This window comes from Podarcis tiliguerta (assembly GCF_965153285.1).
Source record: "Podarcis tiliguerta genome assembly, chromosome: 6".
Classification (NCBI taxonomy): domain Eukaryota; kingdom Metazoa; phylum Chordata; class Lepidosauria; order Squamata; family Lacertidae; genus Podarcis; species Podarcis tiliguerta.
Window position 1 is genome coordinate 24,358,316 of NC_139539.1, and position 17,435 is coordinate 24,375,750.

Sequence of the window (17,435 nt, forward strand, 5' to 3'; positions counted from 1 at the left end):
CTGCAGGGCCACATTTCCCTAAGGGGGGAAGAGACGAGGGAGGAGGCATGTCACCCGCTCTCCCTCGCCATGAGCCCCAACTGCGTCTTTTTATCTGCAGGGGAGGTTTCACTCCATTTAGGAGGATTAAGGCTTCTCAGGTCTGACTTGAAGCCTTTGCCTGCAATTTAAAAATAATAATAATAAAACACTTCAGGAGCTCAGCCCCCCTGGCTGAACGCACGCTAACAGGCTCCTTAAACTGAACAGTGTGTCAAAGGGAACCTGAATGGCAAGTGGAATCAGCCTCTCTCTTTCATTAGGTGCCAGCAGGCTTTCGTTCCTAATAAATGCCAGACAAACTTTGCCAAGCTCAGTATAATTTCTCGACAGTCTGTTTCCTTATTTACCATTAGCATCACAGGGCTGGCTGCACACAAGAATCATAACAACTGACGGAACAAGCCCACCGGGAAAGCAGGCCAGTTTGTAATTGGTCCATGCCATGGCCAGGTTGGCATACCTGTCTCCTCAAGCACACCTGCCCTATGTTCAAAAGGGCAGGGGCAGGAATGTTGGCAACAGGTCCGCAGTGGCTGGGTGTGGAAGGCTTAGAGCACTTGGGAGCAGGGAGGCTCAGCTGCAAATCTTCACACATGTTTCAGGTTGCACTCAGAGCTCTATGCACACAGTCCATGGAGTGTTGGGAACTGCTACAGGGCTTTTTTTTCAGTGGGAACTCACAGGAACACAGTTCCAGCAACTCTCAGGTGGGTACCATTGCCATTCTAAGAGAATGAGGGAGGTGTTCATGGTGAGTTCCGGCACCTCTTTTTCTAGAAAAATAGCACAGGGAACCAGTTCCACCTTTTCCAAGGTTCAAGTTTTAAGACTGAGGGGTGTCATTATTTTTTTTACAAGGTTTGCCAGATTGCAGCCATGAGAATTACATCTGAATTTATTGATTGATTGATTTCTTACTTGCCCATCGCCATTAAGTCCCAAGGTGGGTTACAACAGAACTTGCAATTTTAACAACAAATAAAATCATTTCTCTTGTGAAACACAAATGGAACAGAAGAGTGGGTTGTCTCCGATGGGGAGACAACCCACTCTTCTACCCAGAGTAGACCCATGGCTATTAATGGACCTAAAGTACAGCTCGTCCAAACATTTGCTTGCCCTGTGCCTCAAAAGCATGGGTCTGAGTGGTTTCCTGCTTGTCCCACTCTTTCTAGGTAAGGGTCCAAGCAGTTCCACAGCTTTCCCTTGGAAAATCCATTTTTTAGCAATAAATCAGAGTAAATGTCAGTCTAGAGAAACCCCAACTGACATTTGCTCCCATTCAGTGGTAAAGATCAGGTTTCCCTGGGGGAAAGTGTTGGGGCAAAAGCAAGACTGGATGAGTCCATAGTTGTGTTTATTAATTTCAGTGGGTTGACCCCTGGGAAGAATAAATAGCATTGGGTCCACTTCAATATGAATTTATCATAAGAAGTGGGTTCCACACAACAGAATGCCATAATTGTCAAAGCCAGGGTAAAGAACCACACTGGAGCAGTCCATGTGGCCCAGCACTTTGTTTCCCAAAGTAACACACCCAAGATGACTCTTTTGCCCCCACTCCCCAAGGAGAGGTGCTACTTTGAAGTTGATTTCTGTGAATTCTAGGGTAAGCTGGCCTGCTCTGCTCCTCTTTGACTAATGTGCAGATTAGAACATGATTATTCTGTGGATTTTGCACACACCCCAATTTTGTGATACAGCTTCTTCTTTAAAAATGAATCAAAATGTGTTACAAATGTGCATTTTCAACAGAAATGCACTGAATCAATCCTGTGATCATATTCAATATTTAACTTCCTTGCCACATGTTTCTTACTTCCATCTCCAGCTCCCATAGAAGTCTTACATATTGCTATGTATCTGACACTGTTGTCACTTTCTGGGATTTTCAAAGGCTTTCCCACATTATCTCTGCACACCCCACCTGAATACTGATTGACTGGCTGTAAACATGCCACCGTTTTATGAGGTTAGGCTGACCAGACATGTTGACTTTCTGTGCTTCTGCTGTTCTGTGCACACATTATGGCCATCACACATAGCTGTACATCATTCAATGTAGATTCATTTTAAAGTGGCCTCCAAATGATGCACAAATTCTGAACACCAGCTCTATAGGTGCCTTTTGACTGTCTGAATATATATTTCCATCGCTAATCCTTTAGGTTGCCTCCAGACTGTCAGCATTTAGCAGGATAGATTCAATCGCATTGCAGAAATTTGTTTCCACAATTAAAGTGGATTAAAGCACTGTTGCCTTGGTCCAACAAATCCACACACACACACACACACACACAAGCTTTTTACTGTTAGGAAAGTGGTGAGGGAAAGTGTAGGATGAATGAGTGATTGCGTGCCAAGGCCCCATGACCTGCAGTTCCCTAGTGGATAATAAAAACATGGACACAAGTATTTAAGTTTATAGGTTCAAATAGGCCACAACCTCATTGGTTACAGATATGAGCGATTTCGCTTAGACATTGGGTGAAGCCAGGCTATATGTCAACTCCTGCCCATCTGCAGTGAGTTCATCTAAGGGTAAACCACCAAGAGGGGGAGCCCTATGACTCAGATCAAATAGGGGTACTCCAAGGGGTCCCTGTTGGGGTCATGCCATGGCTCTATCCCACGTCTGGGCATCAGATAGAATCCACATCCCGGATCCCTTTAACAGGATACTCTTAATGAGGAGGGGCAGGAGGAGGCTACGACCTCCCCTCCATCCAAACAAAAGCTTACCCAATGCCTAGCCTCACAAAGTTGCGACAATTGCTACAAGGCAGGTGAAAACCAAATGGCTGGTGCCAATTTGCCCAGTGGAAAAAAATCCTACCTGGCCCCAACAATATGGTGGCTGACATTTGTCCATGGCAAAGTCATGCCATAGAAAAACATAAAAAAGAATATGGGTGGGTAGCAAGATCTGGCGAAAGGGCACAAGAGGAGGTCTCCTGGCCACACCCCAGTTTAAGTTTCCCGTGGCCATGCCTCCTGCCACCGCTGATTGGACAGCAGGGCAACCTGCACCAGCAACGTGGCCTGGACAGTGATGAGGGGAGTGTTAATCTCCGCCCCCTGCTGGGTCACTGCAGGGGCCCCAATGCCTGGCCGCAACACCACCCACCCGAAAAGCTGAGCGGACTTAATGGGAAGATACGTCGTGATTAAATGAAGATAGATGGAGAATGAATGCCCATTGTTGCATAACTTCCATGCAAGCCAATCAGAATGAATGTTCAATAAAGACCAGAAATAATCTAACCTCTGCAAAAGCATTGTGCAATGAAACCTGGGTGAAAGCTCAATAAAAGGGTAATCTGGGGGAGCCTTTACAGAAAGTTTAAAGGAAATAGTTTAGATCAGGCTAGAATCTGAGATGCATTGTATTGCATTGGTGGCTTTTTATTGTAGGATTTTTATTTTATTTTGTTGTATGCAATGTGTGTGTGTGTGTGTGTGTGTGTGTACATTTCTTTCATTATTAACAGGTCCTCTCTTTCTTCCAGCCAAGTCTGTTCACATCAGATTCAGGTAGGCTGTAATGTTTTTAATGCAGCTCTGATCTATACAGGCCAAAAGCCAAGCTTGAAGATATATTGCAAGCTTTATTGCCCTGTTACTCCCATTCTCTCAAGTGCTTCACCAGATCGATGGTGAAATTCTGCTAGTTTAGTGGCTGCACTTCTGCATGCCACTTGCTCCCCAGATGCCGCTGAGCAGAACTGTCACAAACAAGTCTTATTGATGCTGCGCCTGCAAAGGGACATGTCACACAGGCTGGACCACCATCCTATAAGCAAATTCAGAGTCATGAGAGCAGAGAGTCATAAAGGGCTGGAAGAGGCTAAAAATGTGTCTTATTTAACTCATTGCCCCAAAGGTAGAGTGTCATGCTTCTCTAAAAACACTATGGTATGACCTTACAGAGAAGGAGCAGTAAAATTCACTGTGTGGCATAGTTTCTCATATATGTCAATCACCAAGGCAGGCAAAGTGTCTGCTGATTGCACAGTGCAAATGTTGAAGGAATGTATTTGGATTAGGTTAACTCTTTCATTTGTTTGCATTTGTTATCCCTGAATAATACTGGGGGCAATCTCACTAGATAATAATGATTCTCCAGCCTCTCTCCAGTCACTAATTTGGTGATGCAATCAAAGAATTCATCCAAGGATGAAGTAAAATCCCTGAATTATTATTTTTTGGGGGGTGGGGGTGGCCTTAATTCATCCCTTTATATGGCGGCACACCACTGCATGGCTGGTTCACTGAATATGTTGATGTGGACGAACAGCATAATGCAGGTGAATTCAGGTATAACAAAATGTGACCTAAAGTATGAATCACAGAAACATATGGTTTGAGCTTCTGAATAGTCCTGCACATGTTCTTTCCTTTTGCTCTGACTTAGACTCCTTTCTTAGCTGTACAACATTCTTATCTCACACCTCCTCACTTCCTTGCTCTCTGTGGCCACAATCAATGTGACGACATGCTGTCAATTTGAACCCAAGTGTCATCTGAATGAATTTTGCAAATACGGTTTGTGAACATTGATGTCACAAATGGAGAATATATTTCCTTGGTGAGTTTCTCTTTCATGCAGTATTTTGGTTTCTTGTCCAGAATGCATCCAATCCTATCCCATCATGGTTGATCCATTGAAAAGCAAATTAGTTTATTCATTTATTATATCACATACATGCAGTGCTATTTTTCTGGAAAAAGAGTTGCTGGAACTCATCATGAACACCTCCTTTGTTCTCTTATAATGGCAACAGCGCCTACCTTAGAGGTGCCAGAATTGAGTTCCAGTGAGTTCCGGCTGGAACAAAGCCCTGGCTGTCAAAAGAATCTCAATATTGTAGTCCAAACCTAGATGCCTACTGAAATCAACAGGTAAGCAGCTGACTGCAATCAGCAGTAGAGATATAAACTGTTCTTTTCATCTCAGCCAGGTTTCTCTGTGGACTTTGATCTTATGGACAAGCAAGCTGAATTTTTCTCTCTCTGCTAACATATAGGACATCTTAGCATGTTAGCTGTATCCAGAGTAGCCATGGGTAGGTGTCATGGGATTGCTTGTTGGAAAGGAAGCAAAGTCTTGGAGGGTATATAAAAAATAAATCACGAGTGTTTCCTGATATGGACAGGCAAATCCTGATATGGGAAAAAGTTGTGCTCCCGTATGCCAGATAATAATAGCTACTTTGATATCCCTGGTGCATATGGATTAAGTAGATCAGATTTTTCCCATGTAGACAAGCCCAGAGGCCAAACAAAAGCGCAGGCATTAGGTCCAACCCCTTGAATATGATTACAACTTTTGATGCAACAATTGTTACTTGATATTCAACACCGTATGCGTTGCTAAGTACTGTCTCTGAAGTTGAGAAATAGAGAAATAGATGACTCCTTGGCATTCATGATGAAGATTAATTAAGTGTCAAAAGTGTTTTTCATAAAGTTAAAATGTATTCTATTAGACCTGTGTTGTAATCATGCAAGGGGCTCTATCACATGCATATTACATAGTTCTGTTGTGGTCAGTTGTGCAACCCTCCATTGCCAGTGTTCAAAGTAGGGTGGGATAAGGGTTCAGAAACAATAACAATCTTAGCACTGCTCCCTACCCTTTTATTATTTTCATGGCCCTTGTTCTCTCACATATAATTTAATCTTTGAGCTCTTCGGGAACAGAAATCCATTTTTATTTATGAATCATTGCTATAACAACCACGATCTCTCTCTAGTCTTAGAACAAGTCAGTCTATAAATAAATGTGGACAAATCATCATTAGAGAAGATTTTACGCCTTCAGATAGCCTGGGTTTCGGAATTCTGGAATGTGGGAATTGGTTATTTCTTGTGCTACGTTATCTGAATTGACTCCCCTTAGCTTGCAATAGCAATGATCAATGGCACGTCATTAGTAATTTGCCATTTTGTTAGCAGATGTTCAGTTCAGCTGGAGACGGCAGTTAGGTTGGCAAAGATGTGCAGGGAATGAAGGGGGATCTATTGCTGACTGCAAAGCCTGAAAGGGCTCCAGAGTCTTCCGATAAATGACTTCTTGAGGATTTTTATTGAAGTATCTAGTACTCCTAGGAGTACGTTCTTTTCTCAGGCCATATGCTGTGAGCTAAGACATCCCATCCAGAGCATCATTTGGCTAAGCGGAGTGAATGAGCTGTGATTCATATACAGAGACAATGGAAATGGCTGTGAATGTGGAGATGGACAAGAGCTGAAGCAGCTCAGTTTGACTGCTGCTGTCAATTTGCAAGACACTGGCGTGATGGTGTGCATATTGGGTTATTGGCAGGACTGGGGCAAGACGCAGAGGGCTTGGTGTTTGTGTTGGCCTGCTTGAATATCTTAACAAGCAATCACAAAACACAAAGACCATTTCAGATGCAGCATCCTTCAGGAGACAAACATGGTCCCTAGTCACAGCAGCTGCCAATCACTGTGCCAGCACAAATGACAGACATAGAAAGAAGGAAAGTCCTCCCTCCCTCTTCTCTTCTCCTCTTCCCATATGCCACTTTTGCTTTTACTTCTTTCACCACTGGGAAGGTAGATAAAGAGAAGAGAGAGTGTGTTCTGGAGATTGAAGGAGGCAGAGTTAGGCAGGGGGAAGCCCATTGTCAGATGTCATAGAAGTGTTGTCATAGAAGCAAAGCCCATTGTCAGGTGACACAGTGCAGAGCCTTCTTGGTGGTGGCACCCCACTCATGTAATGTCCTCCCTTCAAGCCACTAGATGTGCTTTATATGGTTTAAGGTTGCAATTCAGCTGTTGCAACATTAGGCTTTTATTGTTTTCATGCATATATATAGGCTGTATCCAATGCTAGTCCTACTCAGAATAGACCAACTGAAATTAATGGGCATGACTAACCGAGTCCATTAATTTCAGCGGGTCTATTCTGTGTAAAACTTATTTGACTATAACCCTCTGTGACTTTACTGTATTCATTGCTTTAGCTGTTGTATGCCACCCTGGGATCCTAGCTGATGAAGGGCAGCTAAGAAATTGAAATGCATACAGAAATAAACCACAGAGGGAAATTTGGTGACCATCTAATCCAACCACCATCTGAATGCAGGAAACCCAGAGGTAGAGCATTCCCAACAGATCCCCATCATAGCTGTCAACGTTTCCCGTTTTTTTAAGGGAAACTCCCTTATTCCGAATAGGATTCCTCACAAGAAAAGGGAAAAGTTGACAGCTATGATCCCCATATATATATATATATATATATATATATATATATATATATATATTCCCTTTGTCATACTGCTCTTTCCATCAATAGTTGTTGGCCATCACTACAATGTATGGGAGCAAAATCCGTAGTTTAACTGTGCACTGTGTGAAGAAATACTGAATCTTTCAATTTGCATCTACATTGGATGACTCCAGTTTCCAGAATTCTGAGAGAATATTCCTTCCATCCATTGTAGCATTCATTCAGTGGTGCTGCCTATGAATTCTTTGTTTTATCTTGGACCAGTGCAACTAGGGTGAAAGCAGAGATATAAATGGCATTGCAAGACTGCTTATCATAGGAATCTTGCTTTTTAATTACCCAGTCCCAATGTTTCTTATTCTCAAGTTTCCTAAGGTACTCCGGGGCATAACAGCCTTCAGAAGATGACAGCTTTTGTTTGATTGGTGCAACATATTTCAGCAGCCAAAAATGAAGACTTGGAAGAAGGCAGTTCAAACTCTTCCAAACAGCCACTCTATAAAATAGGTGTGCTTGAGTCAATTACTAACTAACAATAATATCCTCCTGAGTGCCCTCTGCTCTCTCTCTTTTTTTCTTTTTAAGGTGGTTTTGGTAGCATTATAAGATTCTGCTTTCTTGGCAATTCTTGAAGGGATTCCAGTCTTGGTGTTAATCTGCAGCAAGCAGAGAAGAGCTTCAGTGTTAATAAAAAATTGTGACTAGTTGCTCCTGGCTGCAAAACAGCCCTTTGCTGAAGCGCAAAGCCCCTTGAGGATGTGAAAGAGCACATAAAGTCTTTAATTTAATAGACTGTGAGTAAAAGGCGCCAGAGTATAAGAACTTTGTCTTGGGGAGGTTTCTCTCCTAGGCTGGTCACTGGGAATGGGATTTTCTTATCCGGACAAACCTAGAAGTTTGCAGCTTAAGATTTCAGCGTTTCCAAGGACCAGGCCACAAAATCAATTTTGCTTTTAGAGAGGGGAGTGATAGGCAGCAATGTTAGAGGCATAAGCTTATTACTGGCAATTAAATGATAACCATAACCATATCCATACATGCCATACCAATGCAGATCCCCCCATTTTGTTATGTACACAAGGAAGAATGTTAAATTTTGTCAGCCCAACAAAGATCAGAACACATGCTTTGAAAAAATCAAAAAAGTTTTGACTGAGTCTTAATATCATACACCAGTGTGTGTGTTCACATGTTTGCTTTTTTTCTGAGCCTGAAGGGTTCACATTTTCACATTGGCTGGGCCCCGTGGGGATTTAGAAAATTGCTTTCTTTCAATAAATAAATAAGGAAAAAATGGGATAATCTCACTTAATTGCATGGTTACAGATGTTAGAGCTTCAGCAGAGGCTCAAAGTTACAAGCCCCAGAGGTAAGAATGGACCAATCAACTAGCAATTTCTCCAAGCTTAACTTAAGGAGCTGCTAGCGTTGTATTGCCAGATTCACTACAAATAGGGTTCTTCCCAAACTGTTAACATCAGCAGGTGCTACTTCTTCAGACACAGCCTGTTGACTCCCCCCCCCTTACCCAGTTGTAGACCTTGCCCAGGCGCAACATGTGTCCCACATCCAAAGCATCCATAGCCAGTTTTGCAGTGGCAGACAGGGAAAGCCTCTGTAAGCATATAGGTAGCCCCGGTGCCACACTGACAACCACAGTTGTACAGAATCATGGTATATACACATTAGCCTATTCTGTTAGATGAGGATTCGAAGAGCTTCCCAGTTCTTAAGAAAGGAGGGCAGAGGCCTTGAAGTTGCCCATCAACAATTTGCACTTGGAAAGCAGACTGAACAGGCACACAGGTCACTTTGCCACAGCCTTTCCTACTATGGTGAGACGATGATGTATTACGATTATTTGTTGCTTGCTACTAAAATGTCTCAAAAGCAACTTACCATGATAAAAGCATACATAATACAAAAATTTTCCCAGTAGTGATGTATGGAAGTGAGAGCTGGACCATAAACAAGGCTGATCGCCGAAGAATTGATGCTTTTGAATTAAGGTGCTGGAGGAGACTCTCGAGAGTCCCATGGACTGCAAGAAGATCAAACCTATCCAGTCTTAAGGAAATCAGCCCTGAGTGCTCACTGGAAGGACAGATCGTGAAGCTGAGGCTCCAGTACTTTGGCCACCTCATGAGAAGAGAAGACTCCCTGGAAAAGACTCTGATGTTGGGAAAGATGGAGGGCACAAGCAGAAGGGGACGACAGAGGATGAGATAGTTGGATAATGTTCTCAAAACTACAAACATGAGTTTAACCAAACTGTGAGAGGCAGTGGATGACAGGAGTGTCTGGCGTGCTCTGGTCCATGGGGTCGGACATGACTAAATGACTAAACAACAACAATAACAGCAATACAAAAATGCATTTAAAAAGGACACCCACTGCCTAAAAGTGCTCATTTTGCAATAACATAAAAAGGAGAAATGCTTTCCTGCCCTACCAAAGATAAAGGCAGGGTTATAATTGGGCCCTGTGACTCCTGTTAAGACCTTAATATGTGGGTGAACAGGAACATCTTCGTTTGACACCTAAAAGTTGGTAATGGTGACACCGGGGGAATCTCTCAGAGGAGACAATTCCACAGTTGGGAAGCCACCAGTGAGAAGGCCCATGCTCATGTTGTCACTCTCGACACCTCTCTCAGAGGGGGTGCATGATGTATTCTTGTTCTATGCCATTTTTTGTTTCGTTCCATTTCTCGTTCTTCCAATCTGAAATTCAGTTCTTTTCACAATTCCACAACAACCTGTGAATTTTTGAAATTGGGGGGGGGGGGGAATCATCATGAGAATTCATCAGCATTTTTGTGGGAATTACCCCAATAGTCACACTTTGGCATTCAGTTTTGTATGGTTTTCATCATTGTATGCATTTCCACGTACACTTTCCCCAGATATATACACTTTTGTACACATTAGTTGGCCAGAGAACTGCATTGCAAAATTCAGAAAGGTGCAGAGGATACATGTGTTTTGGTTCACATATTGGTTCAAGAATTGCAAATTAGGTAATTTCTCCAAAAAAAAAAAAAAGGAAAAAAATATGCCTCATGACACTTCTAACTGTTAACCCAGCCTGTGGATGGGTAGAGGTCAGTCAAGATCAGATGATATTGTGGTCACTAGAGGAAAAGGATAGACAACTCTCACTTTTAAGGTATTTAATGTCAAAACTTTCATTCTTTTTCACTAAAAAGTGGAGACAATCAATGCTAGTTATTTTTATTTATTCAAAATGTGCTATAAGCCATCTTCCTAGCCAAAAGGATTTGGTAAATTAAGTGTTAAGGAACTGAATTAAATATTTTCCCAGCCGCTTTCCAAAATCACTAAATCAAGCAAGACAGCCACAACTTGGGATAGTGGGAGGGGAGGTTTGAATGAGGGAAGTACACACACACACACACACACACACACACACACACTTTTGCTTGAAAATTCAAGGAAGGGTGTGGGTGGGTGTGTTTAGCGGGGGGGGGGGAGTTAATTTCCAACCTCATTTTGGCTGTAGCTCAAAAGAAAAGAAAAACCATTAGCTCTTTGTCAGATACATGTTTTCATTGGATTTAGTACGAGAGTCATTTCCACCCAAAGCAGAGAGGCTCCTGTTTTTCTTAATGGCTCCAGGGCAGGGAGATGTTCCACAGGTATGGCATCTCCCACTTTGGTGGCTCAGCTGTATCATTTTGCTATTCATGAGAGCCCCAGAACTGCTCAGCTCAGTGGCATGTGTACATTGCATGTATGCATGTGCATGTAAGTAGGTGGCTGAAGTGAGTTGGTATAATCTTACCTGGAGAACATCTGTCTGCCCTGGAGTCATTCACCAACAAGCAAGATCTTTCTTTAAGTCAGAAGGTGGCAATCCTTTGCCTTGTGCCAAGAAATTCATAGCTGAGTGATGCATCTAGTACTTTATACTAGATGCTGTTCTGAATCTTGTTGCATTACTTGAAAAACAACAACACTGTGACAAATAAATTTTACATATGCAGCAGATAGGTCAATGAAGGCAGCAGAAAGATTACATTTGTATCGTCCAACACGGACACTGAGATCCAGCACTGAGGGCTTTCTGATGGTTCCCTCATTGTGAGAAGTGAGGTTACAGGGAACCAGACAAAGGGACTTCTCGGTAGTGGTGCCCGCCCTGTGGAACGCCCTCCCATCAGATGTCAAGGAAATAAGTAGCTATCTTATTTTTAAAAGACTTCTGAAGGCAGCCCTGTTTAGGGAAGCTTTTAATATTTAATGCTGGATTGTTTTTAACACTCTATTGGGAGCCACCCAGAGTGGCTGGGGAAACTCAGCCAGAGAGGCGGGGTATAAATAAATTGTTGTTGTTGTTGTTGCTGTTAAAGATGTTATTTTCATTTACCCAGACTGTTAATTTGGTGAGCAGATGGTGAGCACAGAGTTCAAAGGGGATATCTAGCAGGCTAATGGGGCACTAGTTTGGGGGGAGGGTTTTATCACCTTTTTTGTAGATTGGCACAATGATGTTCAATTTCCAACCAGCTAATTTTACATATGATCTAATACATTTTGCTGTGTGAAGCAAATCACAATCAGGAAGAGGGCCTTCTCTATACCCTGGATGCCCCCCTCCTGCCCCAGAAGTAAGGTATTTATTACCACTGCTACACTTCTGCTGTATGCTTTTACTTCATTGCAGACCCCCTCTCAGCGCCCCCCTTCCCAGACAATAACAATGGTGGGTGGAACAAACTTGACAAGACAGCCTTCTGGGATTGGAAATTGGCCATAACTTTATTGATTACATATGTAGGTTGGATTTGACTCTGGCACTGGGTGTATATCCATTATCAGCCCCCCAATAAAAGGTTTACTACTACTGCATGGGGTGCATCTGGGGGGCGGGGTGAGCATCCCAGGGGGGCACCGCCCACGTGAGCGTGCCAGGGGGTGCAGTGATGTCACCCCCCCCCAGGGATGACATCGGGGCAGACCGCACCCACCACACAACCCTTCCTTCACCAGTGCCGCCCCCCAAGGGTAAGCTGAAACTTGAACAGGGTCATGTCTGGAATATGGACCACTTTGAGACACAGGTCAACTGAGGTGGTCCACCCTTGGCCACTGTTGGAAGCTCTATGGCTTGTCTGCTCCTGCTTGGCTTCTGGACAGAGACTTCCACTTAGACCTCTCTAACGGGATACCCTGGGATCACATCTGCTTGAGGAATAGAGGAGGCTCACAACAGGCCACAGCTGCTGCCCACCCCAGAGCTGGGTAAATAGCCATTTTGGCCACTACTGATTGATTGCCACTGCAAGTTTTAATTGATCATACTTGAATTTTAATATTTATTGTATACTGTAATTCTGCTGTAATACTGTCTATTGCTATTGTATGCCACCTGGAGATTCTTGTGTGATAGGTGGCATACCAACATTTCAATACCTAAATAAATAGGAAAATAAATAAAAGGCAAGCTGGTGCCTCCTTATGCTACAGATGACTCTGGTTTCAACACTGCTCATGGGACAGCATCCTCCACCAAACCTGAGGGCAGCACGCTAATTCAGGGAACATAAGGCAAGCTGTGTGGCATTTGTGACTCTTTCTTCCAACACATTGCTGCTACTATGTGTGGTGACTGCTCAAAACCTACTGAAACAAATGCTTCAATATATATTAAACACACACATGCACATGCCTGATGCCAGTTGGAGCATGTGGCTATATGCACAGAGGGCTCTCCACATGCACTCAGGAACCTTGTTTTCCCACATGGAGAGAGCACGTTGCTTATACATGGCTTCTTTGGCGATCACTCGTAGCCGAGTAAGATTGTCTTCCATCAATACGGTTTTAACAGTGAGTCCATAAGTGACTGTAGAGGCCAATTCTGGATCCACACGTCCTTTCACAGTGGGGACATTGGTTTCTGGGTGGGAGTTGATCACGATTTCAAACATTGCATGAATGGGTGGCTCTTAGAGTCCTGCAGTTTCCCTTAGAGTTTCCACACTCTTTCCATGCATCCATATATTATGGAACACACAGAGAAATTGCCTTTACTCTGCAGTGTTTTCAGATTGGAACCGTGGTGTCTTCAGTTCAAGCTGGCTATAGACTCACTTGGGTTAAATTTGTCTCTGCTTTTTGTTTCTCCAGCATCACTGAGGAACTCCACCCAGATGATAATACATGGATAAAAAGGTTTATTATGCAACCCAGTGCATCTTTAGGTTAATTTACTGTGGTTTGGTTGCTTGTTACGTCTTCCAGTAAAACACCAAGAGCTGAACAATGAAGGTTTTGTGAGCAGAGAAAGAAAGAGAAGGAGACTTCCCCCCCTTTTAATTTTTAAAAATGCTCTAATAAACTAATGGCATAGAGGAACTCCAGGCACATTCCAGTGTCAGATTTGATGTGCGTACTGTTAGAATTTCTATGCAGAAAAAGAGAATCTGGCCTTTTGTGTGACTAAAGTAAGAGATTGGGACGCCATCCCACAAGAACAAGCTGAATAACACATTTGTTATTTCTTCCCTATAGGCCAGGGAGATTATATAAAAGTAGTTTTAGGATTGTTTTAGGAAGCTCTGTCTGTGTGTTTGTGTGTCAATCTCTCTCTGTGTGTGCCGGTTTGAGGGAAAACACATCAAATAGCAGTTTTCACCCCTCACTGAACTATAATTCCTAGCACCTTTAACAAACTACAGTTCCTATATGTGGTTTACATACAACTCTAGGGCACTTCCACATTGTCCCTTTCTTGCAAGTGAGATTCAATTGCATTTTAGCAAATTAAAGCTATGAAATGCAATGAACCCATGTCTCTTCCCCAAAATGGACTTTGCAATAAGAGAAGGATAGGAAAATACATTAGAAAGTGTAAAGAATTAATGGCATTAAGAAAGGAAAGACAGAAATAATGCAATTTGAAAATGCACACTTCTTCCATTTCCCAGTTATATTAAGCAAAAGTTTAACAGTGGAACCTCGGGTTAAGAACTTAATTCATTCTGGAGGTCCGTTCTTTACCTGAAACTGTTCTTAACCTGAGGTACCACTTTAGCTAATGGGGCCTACCGCTGCTGCCATGCCACCGCCACGCGATTTCTGTTCTCATCTTGAAGCAAAGTTCTTAACCCAAGGTACTACTTCTTGGTTAGCAGAGTCTGTAACCTGAAGCGTTTGTAACCCAAGGTACCACTGTATTTGGAATTATTTGACACCCCTTTGCTGCTGAAATAATCAATTTGCATAAATTATATTTTTCGCTCTATAAGACGCACCAGACCACAAGACGCACCTAGTTTTTGGAGGAGGAAAACAAGAAAAAAATATATTCTGAATCTTAGAAGCCAGAACAGCAAGAGGGATCGCTGCGCAGTGAAAGCAGCAATCCCTCTTGCTGTTCTGGCTTCTGGGATAGCTGCGCAGCCTGCGTTCGCTCCATAAGACGCACACACATTTCCCCTTACTTTTTAGGAGGGGAAAAGTGAGTCTTATAGAGCAAAAAATACGGTATATTGATTTTACCTTAGAAATGTTAATTTGTTTATCCATTGTGCAAAACTTGGTCATCACATCTTGAGAGGTGTCCAAATGCTTAGTGAACAAAAAACAAAACAAAAAACAACTCTTTCCAAAATATTTACTAGATGTGCAGCTCCATTAATGGCATTTAAAAGGGGGAAATAAGCATTAATTCATACTGTGAAGAAAATCTATTTGGTTTCATTTCTACCCCAGATGAAAACTTTTTCTCCTTGTGGAGTTTCACTGTTCATTAATCTCCAGTTTTGACAGTGGATGTTATTACTACTGGGTACTACTAATTTGAGATACAAATTAGAAATAATCTGCTTGTGCCTTTAAAAGGACCGTAAGCAGCGCTTTTTGGCACCAGGATCTCTGTAGCTGAGGGAGGGATATGCACAGTTCACTTCGGATGGTTAGCAGGGTGCTGACAGCAACATGTTGGTACAAGACTTCTCTGTTCAGTTTTGTTTTTAATTAAAGCAGCACTGAGGTTTCCCGATCAGTCATAAAGCTCCCCTTCTCTAACAATGCAGCAGCTCATATAAAACCATATTGTATCATACTTGTAAAACTGCTAAAAGTGGTGGGAATTTATTTAAGGTAATAAATTGCTTATTGATGGTGAAATTTAAATTCATCATTGAATGGTGTATTATTATCACCACTATTAACATATTTATGTTTTCATTGCCTTATACCAAAAGAACTCTTATGTCAAGAAGGCAACTTACATCAAGAAGTAATATAATTCAAAAATGTAAGTGAAAAATTAAAACACAATTGACAATAGACATACACCCATTCTAAATGCTGCTGCCAAAAAGCGGGGGTGTGGGGCAGAGATTAATATTGTCATTTAAGATAAAAGCCAGGTTCAAGATGCTTTTATTAATTTGCAAGGCCCAGAACAACATAGGACAGGGGTGACTACCTGAATCCTCCGGGACCACGTGAACCCTTATATCCCAGCTTGATCACTGACTGAGATCATCTGTAGGAGCAGTGCTGGTACTCCCCCAGTTCGGTGAGGCTCATCTGACATTGGCATGAAACCAAGCCTTCAGTGTCATCAGCCTTGACCTCTGGGGTGCTCTCCCAATGGAGGTTCAGCAGACATCTTCTGCTGTAATTGTTAAATGTTTGCTGAACACTTTCTATGCTTCGAGGCTTATGCAGACAATTAAGAATAAGAATTTCTGTAACCAGTTAGCTGGTGGTTTGTGATTTTAATTTGTGTGTGTGTGCTTTAATTTTGTGTGCATGTTGTAAACCACTTTGGGTTTTTTAATTAAAAAAACTGCAATATCTAAGTATTTTTTTAATATGTATTAAAAATGTGCAGAGCAATTGAAAGGCAATGAGAGTGGGAGAATACAAGAGGGGATAACTACCCAATCCCAGGCCCTGCTGTCCTCATGCTGGTCATGATATACAGTTGTGGGTGGGGAAGAGGTAGCCAGCTAGAGAGAAAATAAGTTCACCAGCTACAATGCAGTCATTCTCCACCTCCACTTGCCCCTATACTGGGAGTTATGTTGAGAGAACAAGAAACTTTGCTATCTTCTGCCATCTAGCACACCCTTTTCTACCACTGTCACCATCAAGGCACCAAGGAGGTGGCAGACCCCACTGTGCCCTAAAATTATATTCTTATTCTTAGCACATATTCTTAAAGTATTCCAAATACAGGGTCTATATATTGCTACATAGCACCACACTCTCCAAACGGCGGTGTAAGATTTCAGAGATTCCAGCTGCTTACCCAGGGCTTGTGAGGAGCAGTAGAGACTGTATTGTCATTATGATATACGGTTTATTTACACACACACGCACGCATAACCTGAGCCTACGATGGAGGAGATGGGAGTCTTGCTTCTCCCATAGCCACATTCTTGGATTCAAGCCAGCATGGCTCTCTCTGCTTGCTGCTTTCCTTCTAGGTCACATCACCACCAATTTCAATTCTAAACTCTGGCTTTGTCTTCCAGACTATCTCTATCTTGAGGGATGAGCCCCACCCATTTGTTGTCACAGACAGAGCCCCCCTCCCTTTGTTTTCTTCATGGCCCATCACCCAGGCGATCACCTCAGATGGATGCAACAAGTGTTAAAATATAAGACAGACTAGGTGAGAGAAAGGCAGGGGTAATCTCAGAAATTTTCTGAGAAAAATGTCTTCTGAGAATTTTCAGCTCATATCTACTCTTAAGCAGTGCTCACTTAAGGCAGTCGTGATTTGGCCTACTCAGAAAGAAGTAGGCCACATTGAATTCAATGTGGCTTGCTCTGAGGTAAATGAGATGGGGGTTGCAGATTTAGGAAAACAAGGCTCAATCAGGAATGTGGCATTAGTACTAACTGAGTCGACCATTGAATTCATCGGCTAAAGGTATTGCTCTCATGTACTCCTTTTGTTGCCTTATTGTTCATAACTTGCAACAGTCTTTTTGTTATAATTTTGTTTCTATTGTTATTAGTCAATTTGGGGATACTTGATGGACAGAAACATGGGATATAAATATTTAAAAGCAGGGAATGAATAACAAATGAACTTGCCTTCCTCTGCTAGTCATGTTAGGCCATCTGAAAAAGCCAATGTTGGTTAG

At 42.4% G+C, this 17,435-nt stretch overlaps 1 long non-coding RNA gene across 1 annotated transcript in view; it reads left to right on the forward strand.

Annotated features, from left to right (window-relative positions):
• The first annotated feature begins 592 nt into the window (after nucleotides 1-592).
• Nucleotides 593-17,435, forward strand: part of LOC310680474 — a 48,216-nt gene continuing 31,373 nt past the window's right edge. The window contains exon 1 of the long non-coding RNA XR_014512802.1: nucleotides 593-749. This is a non-coding gene — a long non-coding RNA (uncharacterized lncRNA). The remainder of the gene's footprint in view (nucleotides 750-17,435) is intronic.